At 35.9% G+C, this 19,308-nt stretch overlaps 1 protein-coding gene across 4 annotated transcripts in view; it reads left to right on the top strand.

Moving 5' to 3' along the window:
* Positions 1-19,308, top strand: part of Pgant9 (polypeptide N-acetylgalactosaminyltransferase 9) — a 704,637-nt gene that overhangs the window by 499,155 nt on the left and 186,174 nt on the right. The gene's annotated exons all lie outside the window — the stretch shown is intronic.

Here is a 19,308-nt window from a genome sequence, read left to right as displayed (position 1 = left end):
TGGGCTGGTATTTTGGTATCGCCGCCCCGAGAACCATTTATTGGATAACTAACACCTCTGTCAGAGGTCGCCCTCAGTGGTTCGTTACGTTTGGTGATTTAGCAGGGGACCGGGTCGAGGTGTTTTCAGGATGTGCCTGCCTCCACCTGCGTGAATTTGTTTCCGAGCCTCCGAATCTTTGGTTCAGCTTAGGAAATGAAAGTTGGCTTTTGGACAAATTAACAAATAATGTAAGTCTCGTGTTACAATTTGAATCTTGAAATGTTATTAGTAGTTAGGTATATCCATTGATTCATTAACTTTTTTTTCATAAAATTACTACTAAAAGTTGTTTATGGTTATTTTGCATGATGAGTTGGTTGAATTAAATTTCATTTAATGAATTTGTTTGATAGTTTTAAAATTTATAAACCTTAAAAATTACTTCTTTCTAAGACAGCAAAGAGAATCTTAATTCATCATCTTTATTCATCATGGTGTTCACTTTATGAATACTAAGGACTGGTTGTTTCGGAGAATTTGAACAATTCATCAAATTTCAACGTTCATTTCCGGGTTCTGTGAAAGTCCTATTCAGGTTCTGTTATTATATCATCATAGGCTAGGTGCTTGACAAAACTGAAATTAAAACAGAACTTTAAAAAATCTTTCACAGAACTTGAAAATGAACGTTGGAATTTGATGAATTGTTCAAATTCTCCGAAACAACCCGTCCTAAGTAAATACTATATATTAGTACACATGTCAAATTTAATTGTACGTTATGTTTTTGGAATGTGAGAAGTAACCCAACATCTTAACACAACTGTGGTTATTGAAGCATTTTGTTTGTGAATAGATCGTCAATGCGTGTAACTTCTCCATCAATCTAATCTATAGGGCAATATTTCATTTTGCATCGAGATGCAACACGTTTGGGTGAATTGCATGCATTGACATTATTCGATACTGTGTTCATTTGAAAATTTTGGTTTTCAAAATTCGAGTGTAGAAAGTATTTTTTGAGTAATCTCACCGACAGTACCTATTTGTTCTTTGTCAAATAAAGTGATTGTTTTTAAATACAAAGCTCCTTAGCTCAATGTGGAAATGGCATTTCAAGCTGAAAAGTTATTTGATTTTGCTGTATCCGGACAGTAAATTTTTTTTTATTTTTTATAGTGAATACCTCACAAGAGTCCCAACTGCTCCCGTCTGGAGCCAGTGAGACTATGGCATGCCCAATTGGGGGATGTTGTGAGGCTGAAGGTAAGTGGGGAAGGGAAAGAGGAAGGTGGGGAAGTACCTGGCTATTCAGATCTAGTCACTAAACACGGCTAAAGCCATTTGGAGCAACGTTTCAATTCTGAATGGTGGTCTTACACCAGGGCGATACTGGTAAATGCTGTGCTTATTGCACAACGCGACACTGAATAAAATTAGTACGTCTTTTTATCAAAATACTGTTAAAATTGTGACTGAATGACCGTGTACTAATAAAATATCAATCATTCAGAATATATCTGAACAAGTGCTCACAGAAGTGGCCTTGTCCGAATAAAACTAATGGAAGAGATGCGAAAATATTATTATTTTTAAGCACACGTGTTCCGACTTCCTCATAACATATTCATGTTTTACCGATAATTTGTTATGAGATTTGTCAATTTATACGTTATAAGCCTCCGGTCCCGTTTTTAACAGGAAAACGAATAATTTGAACAGATTTTTAATAAATTAATAATATTTCATGTAGGTTTTTTCCGTGCAGGGCTCACCCCTAAAAAATTTATTTTGTATCAAACAAGTCAAAATGTTCTACGTGGTTTAAAATCAATCATCGATAACTAATCCCATTTGAATATTCGAAAATCGTTTAATCTTCAATTTTCAACTGACTTAACCACCCCTCCCGCCACCTTCTACGACGCGTGTGTGCGATTACAACAGTAATAATAATAATAATAATAATAACCTGTTCCCGCCAAAGTCGAGCCAATGGCGGGATCCGCCATTTTCGTTTACCTGCCGGAAATAAAGCGCCCTTCCGATTCCCGCGCTTCTGCCGATCGGGCCGCCGCGGTTCGGTTCGATCAATGGCTGCTCGTTCTTTATACGCTGCTTTTATTGCCACCGCTTATTTTTAATGCAGACATCAAAATATATTACTCTCCTACGCTGCCTACTTTCATGTTTATCTGTCTTACGAGTATTTTTGTATATCTGCTAACATAAAGTTTATTTGACGTGGTGCTGTCTTGCGATGAATTGAGCCAAATTGGTTTTTGTCTAGTGATGGCATAATCGAAATACATCCAATTTAAAAATATTTTGAGTATCAAACCCCATCAACATCTTGTGCCTAACCTCTTTTTTTCTTTGAGGCTCCGCACAATGCTTTCAAAATATCGAATTCCCTTCACACAAGACGCTTCATGATAGACCGAAAACCTGAATACGTAATAAATAAATTATACTTGTTTTATCTAGGTACTACTACAACGTTTTTGAATATGACTTATGAAATATTTTATGAAACACATCTTCAATCTTATTTTTCTAGCGTATAAAGAATAATTTGAATTTAAATACAAATCTACAGTTTTATTCGAAGTTTGATGAAAATTTGCCCACATGACCTTCAAAACATGAGTAAGGTCACTTCTTATTTAGAAACATTATGTGTAAAGCAGGGTCAACGCCGATGAGTAGCTAGTAATATGAAGCAGATTTAACATCTCTTTGTCGTTAAAATAAAGTATAAATAGTGAAGGGTTTTCTTCAAAAATATGTTTTCTAAAATTTCGTAACGTTAAATCGTTGGAAATAAATTCAAATACGTTTTCAACTTCGGGTAGAGATGGTCTGCTCAAATGACATAGGTAAGTACCTACCTATTTTTTCGGTGTAGATGAACCGCTAGTTTTTAAGAAAAACTGTAATGAATTATTCTTTATTTATCAATGTTATTTTAGCCATTTGCGCGAGTACATTGAAGTTTAAAAATGTTTAATTTGTTATTAATTACAGACATACATTTTTTAAATTCATAGCATTTTCTTTTTATTAATATGGCTCCTACAATTCAGCTTGAATCTATCAATTGGTGCAGGCTTTATGGTTTTCGGCAGCGCATTATAATATTGTATTCCTTTGTACATCAAAACTATTTTGTGTGTTGGCTTTGTCTTTTTTTGGAAGCCTGATTTCGTTCCACGTTCTTGTATTATGTTTGTGAATGTCCTTGGTGTACACAATTTTATCTGAAAAATATTTTGATAAAAGGTTGTTTATTATTTTTTTTTATCCTCGTGTTAGTTGAAAATTTAGATCCTTTAACATTTTAGTAGATTTTGAAAATCTGTTTCTTAACTTATGACAGCGAAATTATATCAAACGTCACAACTCAACATAATTTTTAATTGATTCATTCATTCGTTATTTTGTAAGATTAATGTTTTGAAAGTATAGAATTTCTCATTAAAATTATTTTCAAACTTTTATTTGTAATATCTTTTAGTATTGGTGATGGGTGCCTTCATTAAAAGTTATATCATTATGAAATGTTTTTCGTGATTAATGTGATACAATGAAGTGGAAAAATTCTTCAAAGATTTCATCTGGAGGCCTCTGAACTGAATGTTATTTGAAAATTCTTTACAATTTTTACTCTGACACTGAACATTATAAAAAAGTTGTCGGCATGAGAATTTCATTCACGGCTCCTTCAAAATAAAATGTCTTTCTTATTTATTCGTCAAAATGAGAGAAAAATATTTAAATTAAAATCCTCAAACTATTCACAAAGAAATCTCACTGAAAATTTTCAGTCAATATTATTTTTTTCCGTATATTTTCTATCATTGGCCATTTTCCATCATTGGCACAATCATTTTGCATTTGTAAGGATTTCCCGTCTGAAAGAAAAAGCGTGTAGAGTATACGGAACATTTTTTGTCAAAAATCTTTTCTTCTCCCCGCTTATATTCTGAGCCTGTGCGATATTTTCTGATTCACCCTCACCCTTATTGGGCATATTTATGATTGGTTATCACGTCTACTTACATTTGTATGTCAGTTTGTTATTGGCGATATTGCGTATGTGGCGGTGACAGCCATATAGGGTTTATTGTAAAATGGTCTATTAAATTTCGGTAATAGCTTTTTTGTTGGAATAAAAGTGCCAATTTCTCGTAGTCTTAAATTATAATGCCCGGAGCAATATTGCCAGTTCACACTATCGTTCACCAATAACATGCCATAACATGTGATTATTACCGCAATTACTTTTGCAGTGTAGTTTCCAAAGTTTAAAGGCATGTGTAAATGTGCCAAATTTCAAATATGTTCTGTTTTATCAGAACTGTTAAACCAATTTTCACTTTAACCTAAATTTATTAAGAGCTTACGGCAAACTGAAGATGCTCTGAGGAACTAGCGTCATTGATCCCTTCGGCACCGGTGCGTAGTCGGGATACACGCCAAACGCGCGCCCAACATTTGTACACGGTTGACATTTGTCACATGAGAACGGGTCGCTTCTACGATTCGTTCTTAAGTTCAACAGTTCGGCTGTGGAACGAACTGCCGGCCTCTGTGTTTCCTCCCTCCATGTTAACTCCCTCCTCTCCACAAAAAAACCCTCCACACAGCATCCCCAAAGATGACATAGGCCCTGAGGGAAATTATTTTCTTCAAGGCCTCCTGTGTGGAATTAATATAAAAAAAAAAAAAAAAAATAAAAACTGAGCATTGTTGTAACAAACAACTGGGTTGTCTAACAAACTCTACTTAAACTTAAATAAAAACTCCGAGGTCATCAAAACCCTTTAGCATTTTATTTAGTGAGATTTCAATGAGCTCGGATGGCTCTATCAGCAGGCATTTGCATGATTCTGGATCTTGGGCTTGCAATTGTATATATCTAAGTCTCAATCCCTACAATATCGACAGCTTTATTATTACCAGTGCCATCTATGAGTAATATCTTAAACTACCATCAAGAATACCATAAGTATGAACATTTTATATTCTTAGGAAACAAATAACGACACGGGGAAACCAGACTTCTTCGATTCTTTTGAAATTCGTGTTTTATACGTGTATTTAGCAAATCGGTTGTGGGGTGTTTGTGATTTTTACGACTTTTGTAGCAAACACGCGTATGTTGGGCTTTATTTAACGCAAATGTATGATGATAATAGCAAATGTCAACGAGAATGGGCGATTTCCTTACCTGCCTCTCCTCTCGCACTTGAAATATCACCGGAATAAATATTATATAAGCGACAGTTCTATTTATCACCATTTACACAAGGCGACATCTTACGATTTACGAGAGAGTCTTTCTCCGAATAAAATTAATATAAATCGTCGCTATGCGTGCCGGAATATCCATCTCCGTCTTTGGATCGGCCGTTTCGCCGCGTTTTTTGAGTATCATCATATTTCACGCCCCAAAGAGAGGGGGTCTGCTTATTAAACAATTTCCTCGTCCCGAATTCTGGGAGGAATTTCGCATCTGTATTTATATAAATGTGAATTATTGTCTGTGGCTTGTTGCAGTGCCATTGATCCCTAGTCACAGCTTCTTATGATAGTCTGGACATCTAAACATTATTGTGTTTAATTCTACTTTTCTATTAGAAATCTTTAAAACTTACTTAATTTAAAAAAGTACCTACCTGTTAAATATGAAAATAACGGGATATTACAATTCCAATTTTGAAAAATACAATTTAATTTATTTCTGTTAAAATATTATGTACTTACCTTTATTGCTTGTCCGGATTGTTCATGTCTATGTCTGAAGTTCAATTTTTGAAAATGACACTTAAATTCTAAGCAAATTTGAGTTGATTGAAAGTGAACAATTTCACGAAAAAATAACGCACATCACAGACAAACGAAATTACAATTATTTTTTATAGTTTTGTTTCTACATAGTCATTTAGTTTTGGAAACTTAAGCTTTAGAAGATGTGACTCTTACTGAAGACACACACACACATATATACATGCTGTACATTTTTATGTTGGACTTTATAAAAAATCTTGTCAATTAAGTTTGTTATATACAATCTGAACCTATCCGAAAATGCACCTATGGGAAAACCAATCCAGTCCATCTCTAAGAAAATTAACTAGTTTTTAAACCACGACTTCCTTGCATCTTAACTCATTCAGCTGCTTTTCATTCGACAATATACCATCAAAATTCGAACTGTTTTAATAAAAACATCATTGTGTTTACTATCACGCTTCTCCTTTGTATTGGTCATATAAAAATTATTGGAACACGTTAACATACAAATTTTGGTGAAGTGAAAATTAAACATCTTTCAGCAGTACTTCAACGCACTGTACATGTATACTGTATGAATTACACAGAGTCATTAACAGAGTCGCCACTATTAAATTCGAAAGGAATACAAGAAAAAATATAACGTTCTTCTTCAATACATACACAACCAACTATCAGACACACTCACTGACCAATAAGATGAATGATCTGGGCAACATGTATGGGACTATTGACATGTTTATTGACTCCATTTATAGCACCATTTGTAGACCAGCACTTTGTTGAATCCTACAAATTAGAGTAGCGTTGGTAATGTACTCGTAGTTTTAGTGATTTGTCTTATATGTAGTATTGCTTTAGTTTCTATAATAGTTTATGTTACTGTTACATGTTTTACTAATATTATTTTATATTCATCAGCATAATTTTTTTTAATATAATTTTTGATAGCTTACTAGATGTATTCTATTTTGCAATGCATGTAAAAGCCCGGCTAGGCGTAAAACCAAATCAAATGAAATACTATAAATCCATAAACCTATAATAGTATTTCATCTGTAATCTCTGTGTAGAGTTGTATTTAAAAATTAGTTTATTATTTACTATTCACAGCTTTTCCGAGTATAAATGCTTTTCGAAGCTTTTAAGCAATGCCAAACTAACGCGTTGGTAGATACCTATTATGCGAGTAGATAAATAATACACATCACTATTAAATTAATCGATATTTCGATTGTATTCCGTTCGATAGAGGTTTAATGCAAGTATCCAACTTAATTAATTATGCCATTAAAAAAATATTTTTCTTCTAGTCAAACTACTTTATTTGGGCGGATTTTTACGATCATTTATCGTTCTAATATTATATTTCGATTATTCCAGATTGTCTATTTTTCACTCTTTTTCATATTTTTTCATCTTCTGCCAATATAATAGCAATGTTCTGGACAATTGATGAGAGTTTTCATGAAGAGATATATATACATTTATTTTTATATTTACAAAGAGTTTTATTTTCTCGGAAAACAATATTTCACGATATTTTCATGAGAAAACTCTGAATGATATGAAAAAAAAATTAAAAAACACATAAAAAAAAACATTTTTATCGAAAATGAAGTCAAAATTTGCGAATTTTGACAAAATAGTAAAGTCTGTATTGAAAAAAAAATCTCTTACATTTTAATTCTAAAATAAAATATTTGTTTTTAATATTCGTTAATTGATTATTCGCAAATAACTTAATTCGTTAATTATAAATATTCGCAAATAAAATTTAATACATAATGTCTACTGTTAATACGTCCATACAAAAATCCGTAAGTAATACCTAGGGAAAAAAATTGGTAGTGAATATGAAATAAAGCATATTTTTTTATATATCTGGGGACCTACTCAGATAAATTAAAATAAGATAATAATGGGTTTTTTTCATTATATACCTTCCTAGTTATTTCACTTTTATACAAATGTATTTTATCATTTTCTATTACATATAAAAGATTGATTTTTGAAAATCTGAATTAGAATTTCCGTAGACACTCACGAGTACATTGGGAGTAAGAATAAACATAAAACCCATTTTGGATTGATATTTTTCTTTGCGAAAACGTTCCTCAGTTTTCGATATTAGGCGTTTTTTAACGAGATATTGGATTCTCCGTCAAACCCTTGATGCTTTCTCGGCTCTTTATCGCAGCATTGATGGTATATGGATCAACAAAATATTTTATGTGAGTCAATGTAATAGAAATATGTATGTGTTATGATACGTTTATGTGAATGGTATGGGTATGCGCCAAGGCAAAGTTTTATGACGTTCCATCATCTATGGCTACCAGTGGCGGATAAAATATGTGGGGGCTCACCATAGTACAACATTACGTCTGACTGTAAATTTAATAATATGTACACACCTGTTTATAAAGAAGCCCTATTCTTCGTTCCCTTTTTTAGCGAAAACCTCTATGGCTCTCATGTTTAAACGTAGTCACTGAACAAAACGTTTGATTATACCATTGCTCAAAATTCTCTAGATTTCTTACCCTTTTCCAAAAACTTACTTTATCCCTTTAAAATTCAAAACCTGCAGACATGGGGACTTCTCCCCAGACAAAGCATCGGTGCGAGACAATCAATGCTCGACAACAACTCTTATAATTACATGTTGTATCTTGTATCGAGGAAGTTGTGAGCGAAACATTAGGTTAGAGATACAAAATCAACAACGATATCACACATACTCGTTTCCGTTTATATGGTTATTAAACAAACCGCATCTTTCAATGTGGTGGTAAAATTTTGGGGGTCGTCTGCGATATGTTGATATTGAGGAAGAAGCGTCTGTACCTACGCTTTCAACTGTTCACAGAATATGCAAACAAAGTAGTAAAATTCTGGATCGCAATCGAAAACGATCTACTGCGAACGTAGGCACTGCAAGTTATGCTCGCTCAGTAGGTTTCTATTTTACAAGGTATTTGTGAGACGTTATCCAAACCGAGTTTTGTATTGTGATTAGCGATGTCGGAAATTTTGTGGGATGTTCGGCTCTCGGGAGCACTTATTAATTGGCCGCTACAGCTGGTTACCACTGTAGAAAAATTGCGTTATGTTTAGTTAGCTACCAAGTTGATAGAACAATTCATTTCTGCTAATATTATTTAAATTTTCACAAGTTTAGTCAGATATATACCAATTTTCATTTTGTGGGTAAAACTCATCCGTTCCGCTCCACGATATCTCGCCGATCTTAATTTAGAATTTCTTTGAGATCTTGCGATAACATTTCTAGATCGTAGGTAGTTGTCGATTGGAATTCAGCAAACTCCATCTACCTTCTAAGTTCAACATGCTCGTCTAAATGGATTTAGAAAGGTCACGAACTTTAAATTGATCTGATTTATTGGTTTATAATCGATTCAATTTTATGGGTAGATTTTAAAAGGCATGTTGGGTTCTTATCATCTCATCTCTATTGAGGAACACGATACGTGAACCTTTTAATAGCGAACACAAGACAATATCGATACCATTTCTACAAATATATCAAAATGTTAGAAGCCGTCAAGAATATGCTGTTTTTTTGGAAAATATCAATAAAACAATTTTAGCGACATTTATTTCTATCGATCTTTTTTTATTTTTGATCACAGAGTAAGCAGACGTGGCACCCTCTTGTTTCAAACTTTGTTTGAATAGAATCACGTCTTTCCAATTTCTTGCAAATTGGAGAGGGTTTGGTAAAGCTCTCTGCAAAAAATAAAGAAATTTCATGTTATGATTTGATAAATTATGTAGATTTTCAAAAATTCACATGGAACTATTCTACGAAACTATGAACATGAGAAATACCCTAGGTACTACAAGGTTGTTTGAATCTTGTCCCAGAATTTACGAAAATAATATTACTTTAAAATTAAATAATATGTGACCTAACAAATTTTTTTCAACTTCAGAGTGGAATATTATTTTCAGTGTTGCCCTCGTGGGAAACCACCACTCGAAATTGAAACAGTTTTTTCAATACACTGAGCTTTTAATATCTCAACCTTCCTCTACTCTTTTCTTCTCTTTTCTCCTTTACACAATATTCTCTAGATGGGGATGCAATAGTTGAAACTTTTGAAAAGAGTTTAAGATATATAATTGAACACATAACACGAATTTGATAGGTATACACAAAGAAGAGTGTCACGGTGTGGTTTGTATTTAAACAAATCTACAGTTTTTACCGAAATTGGTGAAATTGTGTCGTTTTTCGATGTGAAATTTATAAAATCCATACCAACCCATTTTTCACATCCCTTAAAGCAGAATTTTGGTATCTCTTTATTAAATTTAGTGTACTTGACGTTCAAAATAAGAAAAAAATTATTACTGTCTACATCTGATTTGGAAAAATTCTTCGTAAAGCCCTGGCAACTAGTAATTTAAGCTAGTAACAGGTAAGTGTGATTAGTACATTTAAATACTTATCTTAGAATTAAAAGATTCCTTTGTTAAAATTTCAGTTCAGGGGATGGATGCTTGCAAATTTAAGTATTTATCTTTCTGAGAATTTTCCTATAATCTGGCGGTGTTTTCGTACGGCTTAGGGATCAGGAGCACATAACTAATGGGCGGTTCACAGTCTCGTGGTTCTCCATTGTACCAAGTCTGCGGCCGCCTGCGGGCTTGCCCAAATTGACCCGCTCAATCTTTGCCGGGTCTGGAAAGGATTAATTATTATTATCGGTACGGCGACTAAATAATCTCCCGCAATTTATTGCGCCTTTGCGGCACGGAACAAATGACCGGAAAAAGTTAAGGCTCTCCTGATAATTATATTCCGTATTAATGATTATGTTTAATAGATTGGTAACTTGTGAAGGGTCAAGGAATAGTTGTTTGTTCTCTTGAGATTTATCGTAAGGCACGAGTGTTAGGTCGATATATTTGTTGGTGTTGTCAAAAACATGTTTAGGAATCATGCATTGTCTATATTTTTTATGATACTATAGGTCTATTCGTTAAATTTTTTGATTATTTTATTGTTCTCCTCACTAAAATAAATTTTTTTGCCGTTTAAATCGACTTTCGTAGCTTTACCAAGTTATAAATCTTAACGATAAAGCACTAAAGTGTTTATTTGAAGCAGCGAAATTCTAAATAGGGAGTCTTGGTGTCGTAAAATTTGTAGAGCTGTTTCTGACTGGAATTTCTAGGTCAAAGCAACTATTTTCAATTCAACATATTTAAAATTTGAATAGTTTCTATTTTTTGATAAGAAGTAAAGCATTGAAATTCGGGCGAAACCCGGTAGGTTAGCTACTAGTCGAGCTATAAAATCTTTTCCCAAATGATAGTGAAGTGATGATATCTTTTAATGAAAAAAGCAGTTTCCAATTCAGCAGAAAATAAACGTACCCTTTGGGCGGCAGAATAAAAACGTATGCTTTAAATTACAAATTGTCACAAGAATCCCCGACACCAAAAAGGTTAAGGCCCGTTCAGGATCACGACTTAAGAGTAATGACCCTCCCTTATAAAACCCGAGGGCGACCCCGGATTCTAATCGTGGCTTAATCCAACGGTCTAGACTACCCTTAAAAGCACTCAGCCATCTTTCAATCTGCAAAGCGGGGTCGAACTCATTCTTCACTGAAAAATATCAGGTTCGTAGAAATAAAGGTGTCTTTTCGATGAAGTGGGGGATGAATAGTTTGGTGAAATATTTTGATCCGGAATCCTTGAATAATGTATGGCGATGTGTCGGTCAGCCGGCCTCAAAGAGCGAACAGCTTCCGTAATACATCACCGAAACCTTCACGTTCAGAGCGTCTGAGCTTTCGTGAGGCTTGAAAAAATTATACGGGCCGCGCTTTTAAAGCCTTCGTCAAAGGGGCTCGGAAAGCGGCGGGGGCGAAAGCGGTGAATCAAATAATCAATCTTGACTTCTACTGGGTGCTTTCTTTCACTCTTTATTTAGTCTGAATCAATGCGACTTTAAAAATTATTTTGACTATGATAATTTGACGGGAAATTATTATAAACGTACGATCTTGTTATGTTTGCACAAAGCTTGCAAGAGCTAACTGCAAAGTTAAGTATATGCTCACGCGTTGCCGGAATTCGATCATACACCCAGAGCGTGTAAACACACTAGTATATACGCATCTCGGCATGTCTACAATCGGGTGAACACCAATACATACACGTACATCCGCGATGTCTCCGACCTGATATTGGTCACGTAGGCCTATAAGTACCTACAACCAATCATATGGCTAAGATGCAAAACGTGTCCTTATAAGGGCATGGGGCACGCGCCAAAGAGTGGGACAAGCCCCCCCCCGCGAGCGACCAACGCAGGTCAAGTACTCGCGGCCAGCTACCCACGCGTCAGTTCCCTGGGAAGCGCGTGGATTGCAACATGCTGTGTTGGTTCCGAGTTAACTTTTGCCGCTCAAATCTGTGACGCCGTAAAAATGGACCGGCGGAATTGTTTCACCTTGCGTGTCGCCTCTCGAGTACCAGTTCTCCACTTCAAAGGGATCCCCCGAATCACCAGCACCATTACATTATAGAGCTGTGTCCTGTCTCCATCGGCCGCTGGCCACCAGCCCCATACGTTGTAGAGCTGTGTCATGTCTCCCTCTGCCTGAGGCCCACCAGCACGTAACATTATATAATTGGGTCATGTCTCCTCCGTCCGGGCCACATGCTGTCTACGGCCCAGACACCTCTGCTCACCACAGCCGGGTCGTGAAGTACCCCTTTGGCGAACCGACCCGTGCTCCAGCTCTTCCTCGCCTGTTGATGCCGGCCGCCCTTCCTACCGTCCACGCCAGGCTGAGAACAGTGAACTCATAGACCCCTGCCTCAGTCCTGGGCGTCTGCCGCTCCAGCCTGTTTGTGTGGAGCCCCTTGGCCCTCCAATCAGTGCCCCCGCCCTGCTCCATCGTCTCTGCGCCTCCAGCCGCCGCTCTGGCGTCCTTTGTCGTCCAGCGTGGCGTGCCCACGTGGCAACCCTTCGGCTTCCATCCAGCACCCTGCCATGGCACCAGCCCTGGCACCTGCTGACCGTCTCACCGCATCCACCGTAAAGTACACGTGAGCTAATATTATACCTTTGTCAATCAGAGCCCTTAGAGTCAATAGATTGCTAGAAACAAGTCAGGCCTTAAAGAGCTATGTACCTTTTGTAGATCTGTTTGATAACCTGTATTACCTGTATTACCTGTACAATAAAAACTCATATCAAGAGACTTGTTTCATTTGGGAAATTGACTATATATAAATCCACACCCTGAAGATTGGAGTACAAGCTCAGCTTGTGTACTCACCTATAGAATATTACTTGGCTTGAAGGCTAATGTAACAACATATAACTATAAGTTACGTTATCAGGCGCTAATGTAACAATCTATTCTATCTACCTTGAAACAACCCGAGAAATAATTGAAATACAAGGAAGTTGATGAAATACCCACTCTGAGTATCAAATCGTTACATACATAATAAAGCGATAATAACAACGAGGCTAGTTGCCATAGTCATACTGGCTCCGGACAGTTTTACAAAAATAAAACTTTACATCGTTACACTGTTGATAAAATACTGTTCTAGTGGTTTATTTTCAGAATATTATGCCATGTTGCGCTACCTCCTTCTTTAGTCAACGTTTCAGACACCATATGTCCATCATAGGGGCAGTTGTGTAAAAAAAAATCACTTTTTTTGGACAGCATACTTTTTCCGGCGTATAAAACATTATATATGTCACTAGTAAGGAGTCATGTAGAATATAATTCCACGGTTTGGTCCCCAAATTATGAGGTTCATTCACATGCGATTGAAAGAATCCAAAATAAATTTTTAAGATATGTAAATTTCAAAATGGGCATTCCTAGAGAAAACCTAAATTACGATAACTTACTTTGTTCATTAAATTTAATAAAATTATCTGATCGCAGAATTATTTCCGATTTAACCTGTTTGTATAAAATCATTAATTCAATGTTTGATACCCCTGATTTATTATATGTAATCTCTTTTCATACTCCAAGCAGGTCGGTTTCAAGACAGTACCTACCATATTATTGTAGCAATTCTATGTCAACGTCCCAATATCATACTCCTATGCGACGGATTCAACAGCTAGGAAACAAATACTCAGATGTTGTTGATATATTTAGTACATCAATTTCAATATATAAGCATACCCTATTGAAGTTTTTTTTTTCATCGAGTAGTGGAATATTTGAATAAAGGTATTTAATTTGATTTGACTAACATATAATAATTTTGTCAACTGAAATAGAAAAAAATATTTTGGATTTTTTATATGTTGTGCCTGCATTCTGTGTAGATCAAATCAAGTTGAGTGATATTTTGACTTTATATTTATTTTTCTGCAATTGTTTTAATAGTCGTTTCCTGCACTATTTTCATGTATAATTTCGTAAATATTTTTTATATATATGTATGTAAAAGCCTTAATAGGCGTGAAATAAATAAATAAATAAATAAATAACATTTTTCCGGCGGAACCGCTCGTGCGGTGATCTTCTCGCGTATGTGACGCATGTTTGGGGGCGGTGCCTGGAACGTCACGGTGAGACCCAAACGGTCGCACTAGACATATCCAAGGCCTTTGACCGGGTCTGGCACCGAGGACTTGTCAACAAATTGCATTCTTACGGACTTCCCGCATCCCTGTGTACGTGGATTGCTGACTTTTTAAGGGATAGGTCGATTCAGGCGGTTGCTGACGGTTTCACCTCTTCCTCGCACTCCATAAATGCTGGCGTCCCACAGGGATCGGTTCTGTCTCCGACTTTGTTTTTGTTGCACATCAATGACCTTTTGACATGTGCACCGATTCATTGTTACGCGGATGACAGTACAGTTCATGATAGCTTTTTGTTTGACAAGCCCCCAAAGGGCACACAAACTCCAACGGCTCGGAGGGCTTTGAAGCAGAGAATGGACGGTTATCTCGAGAGTATTTCCTCCTGGGGTAAAAATAATCTCGTCGAATTTAATGTTTCAAAGACCCAATCCTGTCTGATTACGTCTAAAAGGGATCCAAATGATAATCTAGTCTCCTTCAACGGAAGCAATCTTCCGAACAGGCCTTCCATTGATATGCTTGGTGTAACTATAAGTGACCAGCTCAGGTATGGGGGCTCCATCGAAGCCAGATTAAAGTTGGCCTCTCAGAAGCTGGGCGTACTGTACAGGGCCCGCAGATACTTTAATAGTACACAACTGCTCACCCTGTACAAATCGCAAGTGCGCCCTACTGTCGAATTTGGCAGCCATCTCTGGTCTGGAGCCCCAAAATACCTGAAAAAAACCCTTGACTCTGTGCAGAAACGGGCGGTCCGTTTGATAGATTCCCCAATCTTAACAAACGGACTGCAATCTTTAGAGCACAGGCGTCAGGTAGGTATGCTGTCCTTGTTCTATCGGTATTACAATGGAAGATGCTCTGAGGAACTAGCGTCATTGATCCCTTCGGCACCGGTGCGTAGTCGGGATACACGCAAAACGCGCGCCCAACATTTGTACACAGTTGACACTTGTCACTTGAGAACGGGTCGCTTCTACGATTCGTTCTTAAGTTCAACAGCTCGGCTGTGGAACGAACTGCCGGCCTCTGTGTTTCCTCCCTCCTACAACATGGGACTCTTCAAGACCCATGTTCACTCCTTCCTCTCCTCAAAAAGACCCTCCACACAGCATCCCCAAAGATGACATAGGCCCTGAGGGAAATTATTTTCTTCAGGGCCTCCTGTGTGGAGTAAATATAAAAAAATATATATTACAGTGTTATCAGTGGGTACATTTACTCTAACCGCTGTCAATCGGTTTTCTAATTCTAGAATTCACCACAAGATGTCGCCACTTCCGTTGGCATTTCGCACTTGGACAGGCCCAGGCCACAAATAAATTAGCACAAACTTGACAACCAAAATTTACACATCTTCGGATCTACCGGATCTGCCCTGATGATGGACACTGCAACGCTGTCCGAAACGTCGGCTAAAGAAGGAGTTAGCGCAACACGGCATAACACCCCACAAACAAACAACAAAAATGCTTTTGGCCGTGAGAATCTAAAAACTTACCTAACTCTTATATTTTGTTATTAGAATTTTTTTTTTTTAAATACTAACATTTTGACTGCAAGGATAAAAAAAATGAAATGGCTCACCTTACGGGTTTTGTAACTAAAATTACTTATAACGAAAAAATAAACTTATTTTGTTAAAAAAAATGTAAGTATTGCAAACGTTATCGACACTTCACTTTTTTGTTTTTTAATATAAAAATAATTCAACAGTAAAAAAATCAACAATTCAAATTGCAATCGGTGTCTTTGGTTTCATAAAGGTGCACATTTTAATTTCTCTGTGTTTATTTTCTAGATTTTAATATAAAGCATTGTGTTGTCTCATTCTAACACCGTTTAGATCATATTTCTCATCACAACAGAAAGAAAGTTACAAGTCATTCTGTGAGAGTATAGCTCCCGAAAGCGAATAAATTAGCCTGGAAGGTAATAGCACAGATTTTCGAAGACAGCCTGCAACCAGGTGCATTCATTCTAGAAATTACCATCATTATTGTCAGAACTAAAGATGTTTTACCTGGAGGCAACAAACGTCTGTAATGTGCGCATTTCGGGAAATATGTACCATTATAAATCCAAATCATATTATAATCTCTTTCGCCTTGGTTTTTGTTATTATCCGGTCGAACCGGGGGCACGAGATCTTGGCTGTATTAGCAAACATAACTTGTAAACTTTTCTTGATGGATGTTGCATTATGTTGCCCCTGGGCACGGTTTGCCTGCAGCATTAAGACCTTAGTTTGCCGGAAACGCAGATGCAGCTAATGTGTGGAGTTTGTAAATCTTGTACAATATTGTACATGTAGTGTACTGTAGGTATCATGCTGAGATTTCACTATAAATAACGTCACGTTACTAGAGTACTACTAAAAAGTATATTAGAGTTTTTGATAATTTTGTAGTTGCTTTTTATGTATGCGTTCATACACCCAACGTTTAAGTAAGTATTATAATATCCAGAAAAACACAGGTTTGTTGGAATCGATTAGTTTTAGCATATTTAACATGCACGACTAGACAAGAAAAATTACCGCACAAGAGTCCCAACAGTCCCTAACTGTCTGGAGCCAGTGACACTATGACGAGATGGTCGTGGGGAGGGGAAGGAGATAGGCATAGGAAGATAGGGCAGTACCTGGCTATTCAGATCTGGTCTCCAAACACGGCTAGAGTCATTCAAAACAACTTTTCAGTTCTGAATGGTGGTCTTACACCAGGGCGATATTGAGAGCATCTTCCACTCTAAAACGTGTCGCAAGTACACTATATATTATTTTGTAAAACAACACCAACCCATCAATTAAAATTTACTTGCGCATGCCGGGATTTGAACCCGTTACCTTCGGATTGCTATTCGAGAACCTTACCTCTCGATCACGGAGGCCGTTAGATACCTTTAAAATAAGAGCTAAATGGTTTTTTACTTTTGTTCTTGAACTTGTATTTGACGAAATTGAAATTCATTTATTTTCAGGTAAAACTAGACTTTTTTTATTTATTTTTTATTTGGTACATTATTTTGTTACAATTTATATATGTTTTCCAGTAATGTAGGCCTCACTGGGTGGCTTGCCCGTGCTGAGGCCTTCATTTTATAATATGAAAATCTAATCTACATATTACATTTAAAGAGAAGATAATGAATTTGAAAAGAAAATAATAAATTAAAAATTAAAAATATGAAATACATAATAATACATTTAAAATTTAAAAAAAATACAATGAAAATAATCTTGTGTGTTTGTGAGTGATGTGTGTTTATGTTGGTTTTGTGTGTTACGTGTAGGTTTTATTTTTATTTTATCCTATGACATTTTGGTAATATTGTTTATTATTTATTATTTTTTCAGTAAACTGATCCGTTACATCTCAGAGAAGGATGATTTTTTTGTAGTTCTATGGAATTTCACACGTAACCACTTTTTATGACTTTATATGAAAAAAATATGTATATTTATATATTTTTTGTATAAACCACCTTATAGGTGACCCGTGAAAATGTATTGGGAGTTCATGTTAAAAAATAAATTAAATTCATAAATAGGTACCTACCGAGAAATTTGTCGATTACAATGACTGTTCCATAAGAATGATAAAAGATTAAAGAAAAGTATAATATTGTTTATATATTTGCTTCTTCAAAATTATAAATGGTATTATTGATTCACCTACGCTACTGCAACTCATTCCCTTCAATATCCCCTCGCAAAGACTCAGAAATAATGAACTGCTCTTTCTCAACCATCATTCGACAAATTATGGATATTATTCACCATTGTCCAGAATGTGTAGACTGGTCAACTCAAGTCAAAACCTTAACTTTTTTGGGATAAGTCTAAATAATTTTTGCCAGTCGCTAAACAAGTGACGGAATATTATAAGTGTCCTGGGGTCCTGACCCACGGAGTATTCTTGACTTGATTCGACTTGTCACTTTATTTTCTTATATTATGTCTACCATATGTCTTTGCTTTCATGTACCTTTGTCTACTCCTATATTTTTCATTTTACTTTATTCGTGTTATTATTTTGTAATTTGGACGATGTCCGTTAATAAATAAATAAATAAATATAACACATTTGATGATGAATATTGGAAGTCTGTTTGAAAAGTTGACTCAAGAACGTAGAGAAAGCCTAACATTTATTTCGCAAGACTATTTAGTTAGTTTACGTAAACCTCAGTGGGTAGGAAACCCATAGAACTTTGTCCTCTCAAAGCATTACCATAATTAAGATAAGTGAAGATCTTATATTCTAACAAAACTTCGTTGTTGTACACTTTTAATGTATAGCCTGCCGTGCTAGAGTTGTCCCTGTACAGTGAAAAGAAGAAGTTCATATCAAACAAGACTTTATCAGGAATTTATTAATGGCTCCCAGGTTGTGTTGTTCGTGAGATTGCCGCGGCTCTGCATACGCCCGACCCGTTCATTAACTACCCCGGCACGACGCACCGCGGGTGAACGTCTTGCATCGAGTACTCGGTAATGCAGGCTGCATGCCCGTCTCATCACTTTAATACTGAATATTAAAAGTTCTTCTTAATAAGAACTTAGGTGAGTTTATAAAAGAGAGTTCATAAGTCGGCCACCTACAAAATGGTGACGTTATTCACGTCTTATTAAAAAGAAAGAATATTCTGTTCAGGAATCGATAGATTAATATTGACAAATTGTATGAAGTGTATAAAAAGTAATTAATGCAAAATACGTCACTTTATTGTCTTGGTTTTGAAGTGACGTCAAGAACTCACTAATATTTACATAACATTTATTGTAGTCATTTTTATACGACATTTTTATCCGTGGATGGTGCGGTCATAATCTTCTATACATGGTCTGAAAAAATGTATATAGAAATGTTGTAGAAATAAAGTACTTACGTATAAAATCTATAATA

Source organism: Hesperophylax consimilis, chromosome 10, assembly GCF_061612785.1.
Source record: "Hesperophylax consimilis isolate HC1 chromosome 10, BYU_Hcon_1.0, whole genome shotgun sequence".
In the NCBI taxonomy this organism is placed as follows: domain Eukaryota; kingdom Metazoa; phylum Arthropoda; class Insecta; order Trichoptera; family Limnephilidae; genus Hesperophylax; species Hesperophylax consimilis.
This window is presented reverse-complemented; position numbering and strand designations above follow the sequence as displayed.